Source organism: Cupressus sempervirens, chromosome 4 (assembly GCF_028749045.1).
Source record: "Cupressus sempervirens isolate cs-2001-9-10 chromosome 4, ASM2874904v1, whole genome shotgun sequence".
NCBI lineage: Eukaryota > Viridiplantae > Streptophyta > Pinopsida > Cupressales > Cupressaceae > Cupressus > Cupressus sempervirens.
This window is the reverse complement of record NC_143121.1, coordinates 335,058,092-335,071,876: the sequence shown is the minus strand read 5'-3', so window position 1 is coordinate 335,071,876 and position 13,785 is coordinate 335,058,092. Positions and strand designations below refer to the sequence as shown.

The following is a 13,785-nucleotide window of genomic DNA, read 5'->3' as shown; positions in this document are numbered from 1 at the left end:
TTGCAATGTTGCTTTTGTTCAACTCTCTGCGATGTTGATTTCAGTGTGTTCTTTGATGCTGTAGTTTAGATGGATAGATGTTTTCCTTTCTGTGATTGTTCTTGCACTCGAGTGTTCATTCCTCGAGCCTTTGTGGATCCGGTACTCCCCGGTGTGGAGGTTCTTTGCTGTAATTTTGGTCCTTTTTGCTTCTGAGAGTGTTTTCGTGTTTCTATGGGCGACATTTGTTCAGCATGGTGCGACACTTTAAAAAGTATCGCACGCCCATGCAAACTATGTCGTACGACACTGTAAAGTATCGCACGACTTCTTGAGAAATGTCGTACGACACTGGAAGAGTGTCGCACGCCTTCTTAAGAAATGTCATACGATGCTGAAAAGTGTCGCATGCCTTCTTGGGAAATGTCATACGACACCGGAAGAGTGTCGCACGCCTTAAGGAGAAGTATCACCCTCCCTTAGTAAAAAGTGTCGCACAGTTTTTGTGAAAAAACTTTGTGGTCCGATCTTTTTGAGAGTGGTTTTGGATACCCTTCTGGGCGTTCTTCGACCCTATGTTGTTGCGTTTTGAATTCTGTTGGTTTATCTTGAATGCAGTTTTCGTGGTTCTGTTGTTGTCTCTTGGGGTTTAAAATATATCCTTAAGATATATTTTAATATATGCGACAAATCGTTTGAGATAGGTTTCAGACCTCTCAGAGATAAGTTATGGATTCTAGGAAATTTCAGGGCTTCAGAAATCCAGACTTAGCCAATTTTCTGGGCTTCAGGATTTCAGGCTTAGCCAAATTTCAAGATTCTACATTTTACCCCAGCTTGGTGTTTTGTTGATGAGTGGTCATTTCTTGTGCCCTCATCTTGTTGTGGTGGTTGTTGGCTTTTGTTTGGGTGTGTCAGTTGGGTAGTGGCGTTCGAAGATTCATTGGTTGCCGAGATTGTGTTGAAGTCTTCCGTTGTGATCTTTGTGATCCCTGTATGATGTTGTCTTGTGCATTCATACTTGTAAAAAAATATAAAAAAATCTTGGCTTGATTTGAATCCTTGTTTCCAAGGATCTTCGGGCGGGGCATTACAAATTACCAATAGATATCTCACCAATTATTAAAAATGAAAGAAATATAAAGACCATCGGATTAGGGTGTAGGGGAAATTCAACTACATCTACATCTACATCCTAAGCCCAAACAATTTGTCGTGGTCCAAAGAATAATTGGACAATAACTATATGTTATTGTATTATTTTGGATACTATAGTCTATTTTGAGCAGATTAATTAAAATTCAACTTTGTGCTACCTAGATGTCAATGAAAAAGAGAAGTGGATGTGATGGAACAATCTCATAAAGAGATTTATGATTTTTTTATTATTGAATATGAAATATTTTGAAGTATTACTTTTATATCTTTGAATTTATGTATGCTATTTCAAATTTATTATATGTCACTTCAATTTTCCATTGTTGAAAAATTGTTAAAGTTATATTATTTTTTTAACAATTATTCATAAAAAAACTATTTTGAAATCAGCTATTTCTTCTATATTGAATTAAATAATTTTTTATTATAAATAACTTAAACTAGTTTGTTTCATTGTCTTTCTATAAATGATAACTATTAAACATATAATTTTAATTTTTATCACATTGAAATTGTTCAGGATTTTACTGATATTTATGAATGAAGCTAGCAAAAATCTGTTATTGTGATATTTATTATAATATTCTAAATATGTTTTTAAATATATATAATTTGTAAAATAAGATAAAAATAATAAAACCGCAAAGAACAAATAGACAATTAAAAAAATAGAAACAAGAGGTCAGATACAACCAACTCTTTTTCCTTTTACTTTTAGGAAAATTATGAAACAAGGGCTGCCGACAGCTGGTGTCCCTGCTTGAGGTAGGGGAATAGCAGGAAATGTTTATTTGGCTTAGTATTGCGCAGAGATACTTTCAGAAACAAGAACAAAGCTGAAGGAAAAATCTTTATATGTTAATAGAAAGCCATCTATTCATGGAAATCCACTACCATGGCTGAAGAATGTAATGCAAACACGGACCTAACTTCCAACTTTCGTTGAAAGACTTCGAATTCGGATATTTTAATTGTAACAATTACAAAGTTATCAAGGTTGATGGAAAATCTGATATTTCTATAGCAATATATGTGGGTTCTATTTTGACACCTTAATTTCAAGATTTTGGCTAGGATTGGGATTTTTAAAGTGCCATTCTTGGCACTCAATTCATTTTTTTAGGATGAGGAAAAGATCAGTAGTTTTTGAGGCCCCTTAAAGAGAAGCCATGGAACAGCTTTGGTTGCAGGACACCCAATGCTTACATTTTCATAATTGGGACTCATCTCATCTGGAAAGATCTTCAGAGTACTCTTTGTTTCGATGAGCACTGCATGCTTTATAAGCAGAAGAAGAAAGTATGACCAGCTATAAACTCTAATTTTTGTGGGAACTTGTAATGTGACATTTTGTTGCCAAGGTAGAAAGAACCCCATATGTGATCGCAGCTATGAAAACCCATCTAGTGGTCCAGGTTTTTTCTAGTGTATATTTCAAAAAGGGTGAGGTTTAAAGTGAGCATCACCAGTGCCAAATCAATGTACCAGTATAGTTACATTTCATTTTAAACAATTAAACATGCCATATGAAATGCCTATACATTAGTGATAACAGATTTCCACAATTCAGCACGCAATGTTTAAGAAAATACAATTCCATTAGCATGAAAAGAGGGAGATGAGAAATACAATTTACATCCTTATTCCTGTCAATAAACATTGATGCCATTAGATGGCAGTTTGCTCCACAAGAAAACACAAAGCTGCTAGGATTAGAAGACAGGTAAAATGGATTGTAGAATGCAAAGCTAGGGAAGGGAGAAGATGAAAGAGGAGTATTGGGAAGAGAGAGTCAACTTGTGAGTTGATTCACCATGGAGAATATGGCTAAGAACAATTCCAAGGAAGTAAATTCTTGTTTCCCTCCTTCCTTTTCCCTTTTCGTCCAGTCTAGGGCCTCTAGTTTTCCTTTCTCGCTACACTTGTTTTTATGCTATTTTTTCTTATTTATCCCCATGTTTCTTGTTCCCATATCCTTTTCCTGTCCGAGTTCTCAGTTCTCTTTTCTATTCTACATTCTATCACGTTATGAAGTTATAAGTTAACAGTTCTCAAAAAATAAGTAAAGTTCAATTTTAGCACTTGTAGAACTAGAAACAACAGCTTGCTTTCTGAGTTCCCCAATTGAGATGATACATTCTGCCACCTAAGAAAATTCAAGATTTTCAATACATTCTTCAATTGCTTTACACAACCCAGAAAATATATTAGCTTACATCAGATGGTGTGATATGACCAGATTGATATGCATCAGCATAGTCATGAAATGTCCAATACAAAATTGAACTGCTGTCTGCTGCACATGAGGCCTTAAATGAATCATAGAAAGGCAAGCATTTCAATGCATGATCCACACGTAAGGTTGGCACAGTATCTTCATCCACAAAGTCCACTGCAATCTCTCGTTCTATTAAATACCCGAAACAATACGAGTAGAAAAAGTATACACTTCAAAGCCTGTCCGTCCAAGCATATGGCCGTACACCTACTATGAAGAATCCGGGTAAAAAAAGTTTTGATTTGCAAATTTTAATAGTATTATAAATATATTAGCAGACATCATGCATTTGAATGCGTCCCAGTGTTGGGTCAATTACACCCACAATGTTCACATGCAACCAAATTTTAGTTTCAAAGAGTACCTTGTGGTGTAAACTCTAGAAAAAAACATGGGTTCCTCTAGAATAATTGTATGTCATAAAATCTACCAAAAACAAGAATGTAAGAATTAAATTAAATCATGAGCTTAACTCATCAATCGGAATGTATATGCTGATGAAACTCATCAACCAGAATGTATATGCCGATGAAACTGAACTATCTATTACATGGTTATATTATTTGAAATTCTAGAGAAGATTCTCTGTAAGAGCTTACCAAATGACACAAAACTAAATATTTCACAAAATTTGATATTATCCTAATTCAGATATTTCACAAATTAACTTGTAAAGGCTCATATAACTAAATATTTTACAAAATTTGATACTATCCTAATTCAGATATTTCACAAATTAACTTGTAAAGGCTCATATAAACCACACCACAGGTAACATTCACAAGGATAAAAATAATAAATCAGTTATAACGTTAACGTTGATAAACTTAACCTTTGTCATTTTATTTTGGCACTTCAAAAATGAGAGATTGTGTAGCCAAATAATCGAGATTCCACAAGCCAGACAAAAAGCTTCAGAAGGAACCCTGTAAGATGTGGAGTTGTACATGTAAACATGTTCAGTAGTTGATGCAGTTCTATGATTACATGTTACATATTTAAACAACTTGTTCTAAATTGATCTCCATACAAAAAGAATCAAGCATTTGTCTATGCCTTCTGAAACTAAATATCACAGAACCATGGAAAAATTAGCTTTGCATATGATTGAGAGTTTGTTCAGCCAAAACCATTACCAGCTAAGTCACAAGGTTCGAATTCGAATTCGAGTTCGTCGATCATAAAATTCGAATGAAATCCGGCAAGGGTAAAAGTTCGGAAAAAAATTCGACATTAAAATTTAGTTATATATATTTATATATTTTTAAATATTACTAATATATCCACAGAGTTGTTAAAATAGTTGAACATTGTTAAATAGTTTAACTAAATAACTCAATATCAGTTTAAAATTAAATAATATTATATTAAATTACAGTATTATGTTAAAATTCATAAAATTCGGATGACATTCGGAAAGAGTTGAAATTCGCTGAAATTCGAATCAAAAGGATGAAATTCGGCGAATCCTGTGACTTAGATTACCAGTACCCTCACCAATAGATTAAGAATCAATAGTGAGCCTAAGGCAATATAACATTGACAAAGAAGACAAGCTTGTGAACAATGCAGTAGTTCCTGTTGCCTTAAGTTATCTGTAGAATATTTTCAATAATGTATGCAACACAACTCTTGACTTGTATAAACTGCAGTCAGGCTTAATTTTGTTCCATCACAAAACTTCATTATAAATATGAGAACGTTCAACACTCCTCTTTAAGTCTTCCCTCCTAAAGTTTGAACTCAAATGACTTCAATTTGGTAAGTTTGCCAGTGGTACTATTTTTCGAATTTATTAGGTATCTACTAATTTTTCCAAAAATGAGCTAAATAGAAAACGTTGACCAATGCAATTTTCCTCCAATGCATTCTTGTCTTAATAATGTTGATTATGAACATGCATGATTGCATAATCATATAGACACTATAACAAAACTTTATCAGACTTGAGACAATATATAAACTACAGATCACTTGTTATCTTTTTCCCTTCCCTTCATCAAATAAATTTCCCCGTCAACTTATGTTTTCCACCAACTATTGTCTGCTCCAGGACAAACTCCTAAAAACATAACTTTCTACCTAAGCTCTTATTTCCATTCTTATGATTTCCTTATGAGAATGGGCTCATTTGGACCCTGAACCTTACCAGCTCGTAGAAAATAAATGAAAAATCTGTACCAGCCATCCTTGTTTTACTTAGCAGTTTTAAACCTATCTTTGTTTCTACATGTGTATTCGTTTCTGCTTACTGAATAATTCAACTAAACAGTTTTTAACCGATCCTTTTTAGATTATGTTGACTATAATCTACAATTTGCAGACAATGCACACATCCCATTGCCAAAAGTGATAGATGCTATGAAGTTACAGAGAACCAACGCCTAGAAATATTAGCAAAATAGAAATACCATGTTCCTAATATTCCTAACCAATGCTTAATTGGCTTATTGGTGTTATTGACAAAAGTAATAAAACAATGCTTACCCTTAATACGTTCCTGGACATACTGCGCATTTCCTGAGCTGCAATCAACATTTACTTGCCTATTTCGATCTCCAAATTGAAATATATTCTGCAAATATCTAAACCACAGGTTTACAAAACAGAATCAATACCCCTCATCAAGGTTTGCCAGTGATAACAATAATCAATTTTTTGCAGGTAAGATTCTGTAAGTAAATGAAGAATATAAAATTGTCCTATACAAGCCATTTCAAATATTCCTCAAATTAAAAATCTAGTAATAGAGACCAACATATTTGCCTATAGTAGGGGGAAAAAAAAAGGATAAATTTGATAAACACCACCACACTCTTTCCTTGAAATGATTAGGAAAAAAAGGCCTCTAAAGAAGAAATGCATCTATATTTTGTGGAGATATTCAGGAATGCATAGTTAGATAGGTCAAAGACTCCTTTGTCCAGTGAATGTAGGATCTTGAATGTTGAACTCATTTTTGGCCTCGTGACAATGCAATGTTGAAATCTTTAGTATTTGTCATTTGATTGCCTGCAAAATTGAAATCCCTCTCCATACCAAAAGCGTAAACAGGGATTTCATATTCGGTATTATCTCAGCAATGAAACATCTATGCCAATGGGAAAAAATGGAAGTTTGGGGGATAATTTTATGGAACCCTAGCAAAGGAGACTTTTTTTGAACTCTCCCAACAGGTGAATTGTAGCAGAAGGAAAACTGATCTGAAAATATAGGAGTTTTAGGGCTACTCTATACCTATTTCGAGACATGATTTTTCGCCAATGTTTTGGACAAAGATATTGGTTTTATATAAAAGTCTATTTTTAGGCAGGGGGCTGAGGAATGTATCAGTTTCCAACTACCCAAAAATTGTTTTTCGTTGGCAATTATCAGCAACTGAGCTGTTTTAGGACGAAATACAACACATGGCACAAATTGTATGGCTTTGTCATCTATGAGGAAAAAAGGGCAGAATTAGCAGGAAAGAACTACAAGCCCTACCGCAGCAGATTTTTCCTTTTAAAATGAGTTAAAACCAAACAAATCTCCAAGCATATGTTGCTTGAATCTAGTCATAGTAATGGGAAAGTGGATATGAAAAAACTAGGGCTTTAGGCCTAATTATTTTGAGCTTGAGACAAGATTTTCTTTTAAGGTGACTGCATGGGAAAAATATTGAGTTGCTCGAAAAGAAAATTCAAATGTGAGAATTATTGTAAAGTCCGAGGAGCAAAGCCCACACCATAAGATGGAAAAGAAATACATACTTGTAAATGCAATACAGAAATCGAAGGCAAAGACTCTGTTTTGTCGCTGCAGTGACACCTTTGTTTAATGCAAACGAGAATAAAGAGATACATGTCGATGCCGTCGATGAAAAGATCTCATGCATAATTATTAATACACTAGCCTACACAGGAAACCCAGCAACAAAAACCTCACCATACACTGCCACATCTTTCCATGACTCCTCGAGCCTTTTTTTTGCCCAAATTTTCTGAGCAGAAAAATAAAAAGACCTCTCCTAGGAAAAATAAGCTACACCACTCGGAAAACAAAAATTTTATACCCAAAAATTCATTTAATAAGCATTAATCAGTCAACCATGGTATAAAGGCAATATTTATCAAATTGCATAATTACCGAAGCAGGATGTATTGCAAAATAAGCGCTGGAAAACAGTAGTCCCCGGTATTAGAAGGCAGGGCTAAAAACTATCTGATTTTTAAAAAAGTTTTTAAATTTTTTTAGAACAGTAAAATAAACTATAATATTATTGCATACACTCTAATTGAGCACTCAAATCTGACAAGATATGTCTTACACTAGATCAATTGCATCAAGGTTGTGCACCTACTATACGTTTGGACACGCTTTCCGAAATATTAGCCTTTGGACTTTGTAAAGTGGTATTCAAAGACAGTCGTGATTGCAATGTAATACAAATCTAAAATCTGACTTTGTAAAATCTGAAGTGTAAGCTGGGTTTAAGGTCAGCTAGCTCTGAAGATTTCTTATATAGACAATTAGGTTTTCTGTAGCTACATGCTGCAGAGACTAATTATAATATATCATTTTGGCTTTGGGGTAAACATTTTAATTTTCTATAATGGATTAGGAATTTTAATGAATTGAATCAAAGCTCAGGAAGAAGAAATTTGTTATATAGTTTATCATGATGTGTGTAAGATTTTGAGTTTTGTATAAACATCCCTGTTGGAATTTATTGAGCTACAAAGTTGATACTACACAGATGTTGTAGACAATACAAAATTCTATTATAAGATGTTAGACATTATAAACTATAGACAAAAGCATAAAAAATAGCTTTCACTTGCACAAATTAATGGGTAAGAATCACAGTAATGAAAGGTGATTGAATGATAGTCACCTTGTGTTTGAGAAGCTGGCAATATTCGGATATGAAAATTGGGAACATCATGAAGGAGGATTGGTCCATATTGGATATCATTTTGTATTTTACCATTCAACATTGTTCAAGCAATGGTAGTATGGTGTTTTTATTAAACTTTGGCATTGATCAACAACTTGTGATAAAGGTGATTGATGATACATTAAGGTGGCCAAAGCTGCATATCTTAATTGGTAATGATTTATATTTTTTTTGTTAACAATTTCAAACATAGTGACAACAGTTTATGTGTTGTTATGAGTTCTAGGCATATACTTGTAAATAGTAAAAACATGCAAAGAAAAAGATGAACACTAAAATCTAGAAGACAAAACAGAACACAGTATTTATGGTGGTTCGGCAAATCTTGCTTACGTTCACACTCAAGAAGGGAATCACTATATTAAACAATATTTGAATACATCCAAAACATAGACTATACATGCATTATAGAGTCATAAACAATCACCAAGGAAGAGACAGGGGAAGACATATAGTCATATGATGGTTGAGCTTGACATTCCCAACAATCTCCCCCCCTAAGACCAACCGGCCTAGTCATGCACTGACATTCCCTGCATTTCTATTTAAGATCTTAGATGACAATTAAACCTTGAGAGATCTCAAGGTTGCTAGATTTTGTTCCAACACACTCCGAAAGAGTCTTCTCCACATCAAATTAGAATCATAAACATCTTCTTTTGCAAACACAAAATTTGCCCATAACTTTATGATCTGAAACACCATCTTGTATAGATTCAAAATACATTCTTTTATAACAACAAGAATACACAACATTGTGCTCTAATGATTCTAAATAATCCAGCTGGTCATATTTGCATAGCATCCAAACCATCTTGACAAAATTGTCTTTTAAGTGTTCCCTTTCTTTACTTTGGTTTTCCAAAATGGCCATTAATTCTTCCTTCACCATTTTAGAAAACTCTGATTTAAAAATTACTCCTACCCATGAAGCCACCAAGTCCATGCCAATATTTGGATCTTGGGAAACAAACAATGGTTTGGAAAACTCATATTGTCAAAATGCTGAAGTATGAATCATCTGAACCACATTCTGAAGACATTCTTGAGCTTCAATTACATAAGCCAACTCAAAAGATGCATCTGCATGCCTCGTTAATTCAAGAGAATGTGTTGTACAATGCACCACATCCTTCTCAATAACACCTTCAATATTGGTCTCACTGGTCAAATAACTTGCCAAGACAACCTTGTGGACCCTAACAGGTTCTTTGTACTAAACCCCCTAATAAGGTGACACATTAACTTGTGTTATGAAGTCCTTTAACCAAGCTGCTCCTAATAGGGCAAGATCTTCATAGGTCCTATTCAAATCCCTTAACCCAGTAACACCTAATAACGTCTTTGTAATCTTTTAACAGAGATAAGCTCTTGACCAGGTGCACTTCATGAGACTGCAAGCTTTGTGAGGACCGACTCACATATTGTGATTTTCACCATAGCTGGGTTTCCACGAGATAAATTATGTGTTATGTGATGCTACATTTGTCTTTGCTAATTTTTGCTTAATGCCGACTGATTAATTGTAGCTAGCATTAACCTGTAGAGTGTGTGAAGTTAGATAAACAAGAAAAGTTGAAGTTTTCTAGGATATACTGTGTTACATCCCAAAATTTTGACTTAATTAGAATAAGTTATAGCTGTTGAGATGATCAGTTAAAAATGTTATTATCTTAATCATGTGAAGAGAGGAAGTTATAATTAACTGTTTATTTCATGTAGAAGTGGTTGCTATAATGGAATTGATTATCAGTTATCATGTTTACTTGTTTATGGAAAATGGTAGTTAATTGTTTTTATTAGTATATTTACTTGTTATCGATAACGGTAGTTAACTGTTGCTACAATTATTTTGTGATGTATTCTAATATTGATTTAAATGGGAGAACTTGTTATTATTGTGGAAATGTTGCACTGGTGGTTGCAGGAGTAGACAAAGGGGAGAAAGCATTGCTAAATGGGATTTAAGAAATGGGGCACTATTCTAGTCCATTTGTTGGATCGCCAGGTATGACCTCTAACTACCTTCGTAAGGATTTAGCAATTTCACAATAGAGTACACACATTGGACACACATGAGCTACTTGGACAAACATATAATATATATATATAACTAATCATTATCAAAATTCATGTTCAAAACCATTACCTTTGTTGTTTTGTGATGTCGCCTCCATTGTCTTTTATCAAGAGGATACATTAAAATAAACCATATTTCTTCGAACTACACATGTATATAGATATACATATTTTAATAAGTGTGACCTTAGATGTAATAATAGCATGATGGAACCATATATACTTGGCTCCACCTTTTTCTTTTAAATTCAATGATCTTGTAACCAGTGTTCTTGGAATGAAACTACTACCTTGAGCCATGACTTGTTTGAGCCCATGGGAGATTATAAACATTTCACATCTAACTATAGACGATATTCTATTCTCTTTATCTTCTCTTTCTATTTCTCTGCTTTGTGCACAATATCTCTTGATTCAAGCGTGGGTCTTCCCACAACAATTTTCGCATTCCATTCATAGCAAGAGTCGGCTCTAAGCCGTACGGTGGAGGCATCATTCAAATCCCACAAAGGCTTTTGTACAGGTTATGTTTAGTATTTACATGCCCATTCTTTATGAATTTGAAACAATGCAACAATTTTTAAGTTCAGTATGATTTTAAGTTCGTTATCTATGCGCTCGAATCATTATGATTCTAAATTGATGCAACATTTTTTAGATGAATTATATATACATCCAACCTTTATGATTTATGCATAAGCTATATGATCAATGTCTATGTGTTCACCTCATGTTCTTGTCAACCTTTCTATTCAAGATCGATGAAAACTGTTAATTTCAAAAGGGGGCCAACATACAAAATGAGAAATTATCACTAAGATCAAAGTTCATCCTCTTTGTGTTTACATTTATAATCTTGTCTTTTACTTTACCATGTGTGGTACTGAAATATAAGATCGACATGTTGCCAAAATTGAATTACATCTTTACACAAGTTTGTTACTCACGGTGTACCTGCCAATGGATAGGAATCCATGAATATTCAAGATGATCTATACCAAAATGAGAAATCACTCTCTCCAAGGATTCACCCTGGCTGGAATAGCCAATGAAAGGGGGTGAAGAGGAAAAGAAATCCCTACAAGGGAAAGAACAGAAATTAGAACTTCCATATATGAATTCATGATAAATTTTATAATAAATTCCAATAGAATATCCAAGTAAACTCATGTTTGTCTAGTATGTACCCTGTTGTCAAGTTGAGCGACAGTGATCGGGTATTGGAAACCCATCTAAATCCTTGGCCAAGGTCATTTAGAGGCATGCTTGCCTTTTATTGATCACAAGATGTTAGTGGTGCCAGTTAATCAAGCATGCCTGCCTATTACTAAGCGAACATTCTAAACACTAGTATGCTCAGATGACTGGTCTATGGTGCCCCAAGCCTAACCCTGGGGTAGGGAGGGCCTTTCTTGTTAAAAGATTGTGTGGAGATTAATAAGGATCGTGGTTGGGAGGTTAAGCCTTTGTTAATGCTTCTTGCCAGAAAGTCGAGGCTTGCACAATGTCTTCAGATACCTCAGCTAGATTTTGTATGTTTCTTTTTGGACTCTATCTTGCAAGTTCATTTCTTGAAATTATTATATAATTCATGGAATATATGGAAATGATTTAGTTTCTCTTGAATTGTTATTGATATTTGTTAGTTAGTTATTTTAGTTATGATAGATTTATGTAGTTACTTTCACATGAAATGGATTGTAAGGTGTAAAAGATGTCTATTTTAGCAATATGGTAATATGATTTACTTTCCTAACTATTTTAACATTTCTTCGGATGTATGTTTCAAGATATGAATCTCAGAATTTAGTATATATGTTTCAGCCTAGTAATTTGATATGGTATGTATGGTATCAGAGTGCTAGGTTCAACATTGAAACTTGGGCACATCACCTAGCAAACTAGTTAAACTGAGATGTTCTTTAGATTTAAATGAAACAAGATGTATACACGAGAGACTCCTTGCAAGAAGGCGCGACATTCCATATTTCCATACTTGATTAAGAACATGCCAATGTATGATTATTCCTGTTGTCCCATGCCTCAGGATGACGAAACTTTAAAACAAGCTTTGCAACAAATGAGGAATGAAAGGGTTAGATAGATTCCTACTAGGAAGGCAACTTATAGAAACAAACTCATTCATGTTTGGAATGCCTGCTAGGCTAACCCTCTTATGCACCTCCATAGAGCTTGGATGGTGCAAGATATGTATAAAATTGAACAAGAACTCAAAAATAAAATTTCAGAGTGATTGAATCTATAATCTAAATGTAGCACCCTCAAAGGAAGGAATTTTGTAAATAAAGGCTTTTGTAAATGTAGCTGAAAGTTTTATTGTTGAGTAAATAAAGTAGTTAGAATCCTGTCTATTCTTGTGTAATTCCTTATTCTCTTCAAGCTTGGTGCCTCCATTCTGGGCCCCTATCTCTCCATACTATTTAATAAGGTGATTTGTATTGGGTTTCCAATTTCTTGGTCTAGACATTTGATTTATCCAATCCATAAGACTGGTCCCGCATCTGATCCTATAAATTATAGGACTATTATGATTGGGCACACATTTGCCAAATTATATGCTACAACACTCAATGCTATGTTATCTAGAGAGCTTGACAGGAAGGGTTGTAGAGCTAGAGTTTAGGCTGGTTCTAGCATTGACTATCAAAATATGGATCATATTTTCACTTTACGAGCTATTATTGAGGAGGCTAGACATAGATCAGAGAAAGCTTAATGTTGCTTTGTTGATTTTCACAAGGCTTTTGATTTTGTTCTTAGGATGGCTTTATTTCAGAGGCTTTAGGAGATCGAGAATTTAGAGATGTTTCTAACGACTATCATGAGACTCTATGAAACTGTTGTGGGTAGATTTAGGACTCCTAATGGTTTCTTAGTCCCCATCCATAGCATTATTGGGGTTAAACAAGGTTGTCCTCTCTCTACCACTTTGTTCGGTTTGTATATTGATGAGCTTGAGGACTTCCTTTTGAAGTCTTCGCTCCCTAATGATAGTTGCTACTTACACTAGGTTTTGATCTCCATTCTTCTTTTTGCGGACGATGTGATTCTTCTCGCTTCTTCTCTAGAGTGTTTACAGAGGCTTCTGGATGGTCTGGCTTCCTTTTGTGTTCAAAGATAGCTAGCAGTTAACCTAGGTAAGACTTGGGTTATGATCTTTAATTGCCTTAAGACTTCTCATCTTCATTTCTTTTTTCAAGGATAGGAAATTGAGATCACTTCTTCCTATATGTAACTAGGATTCAATTTTTCTGGGCCTCATTTTAGTATGATACCAACGATACAATCTAGAGTTATCAAGGGTATGGGTTCTCTTGCTATTCTTGAGAAATAG

The 13,785-nt window shown here is 34.3% G+C and overlaps 1 long non-coding RNA gene across 4 annotated transcripts in view; it reads right to left on the bottom strand.

Moving 5' to 3' along the window:
- The window catches only part of LOC149561389 (uncharacterized), a 43,636-nt gene extending 36,078 nt beyond the window's left edge, over positions 1 to 7,558 (bottom strand). For 2 of the 4 annotated variants that reach the window (XR_016363810.1, XR_016363809.1), the window contains exons 1-2: positions 7,165 to 7,558; positions 5,903 to 6,000 (exon numbers count right to left, since the gene is read on the bottom strand). This is a non-coding gene — a long non-coding RNA (uncharacterized LOC149561389). Of the gene's footprint in view, positions 1 to 3,185; positions 4,342 to 5,902; positions 6,001 to 7,164 lie in introns of those variants that run through there. The other 2 variants (XR_016363808.1, XR_016363811.1) reach the window with 2 other exon arrangements.
- Positions 7,559 to 13,785: the final 6,227 nt, after the last annotated feature.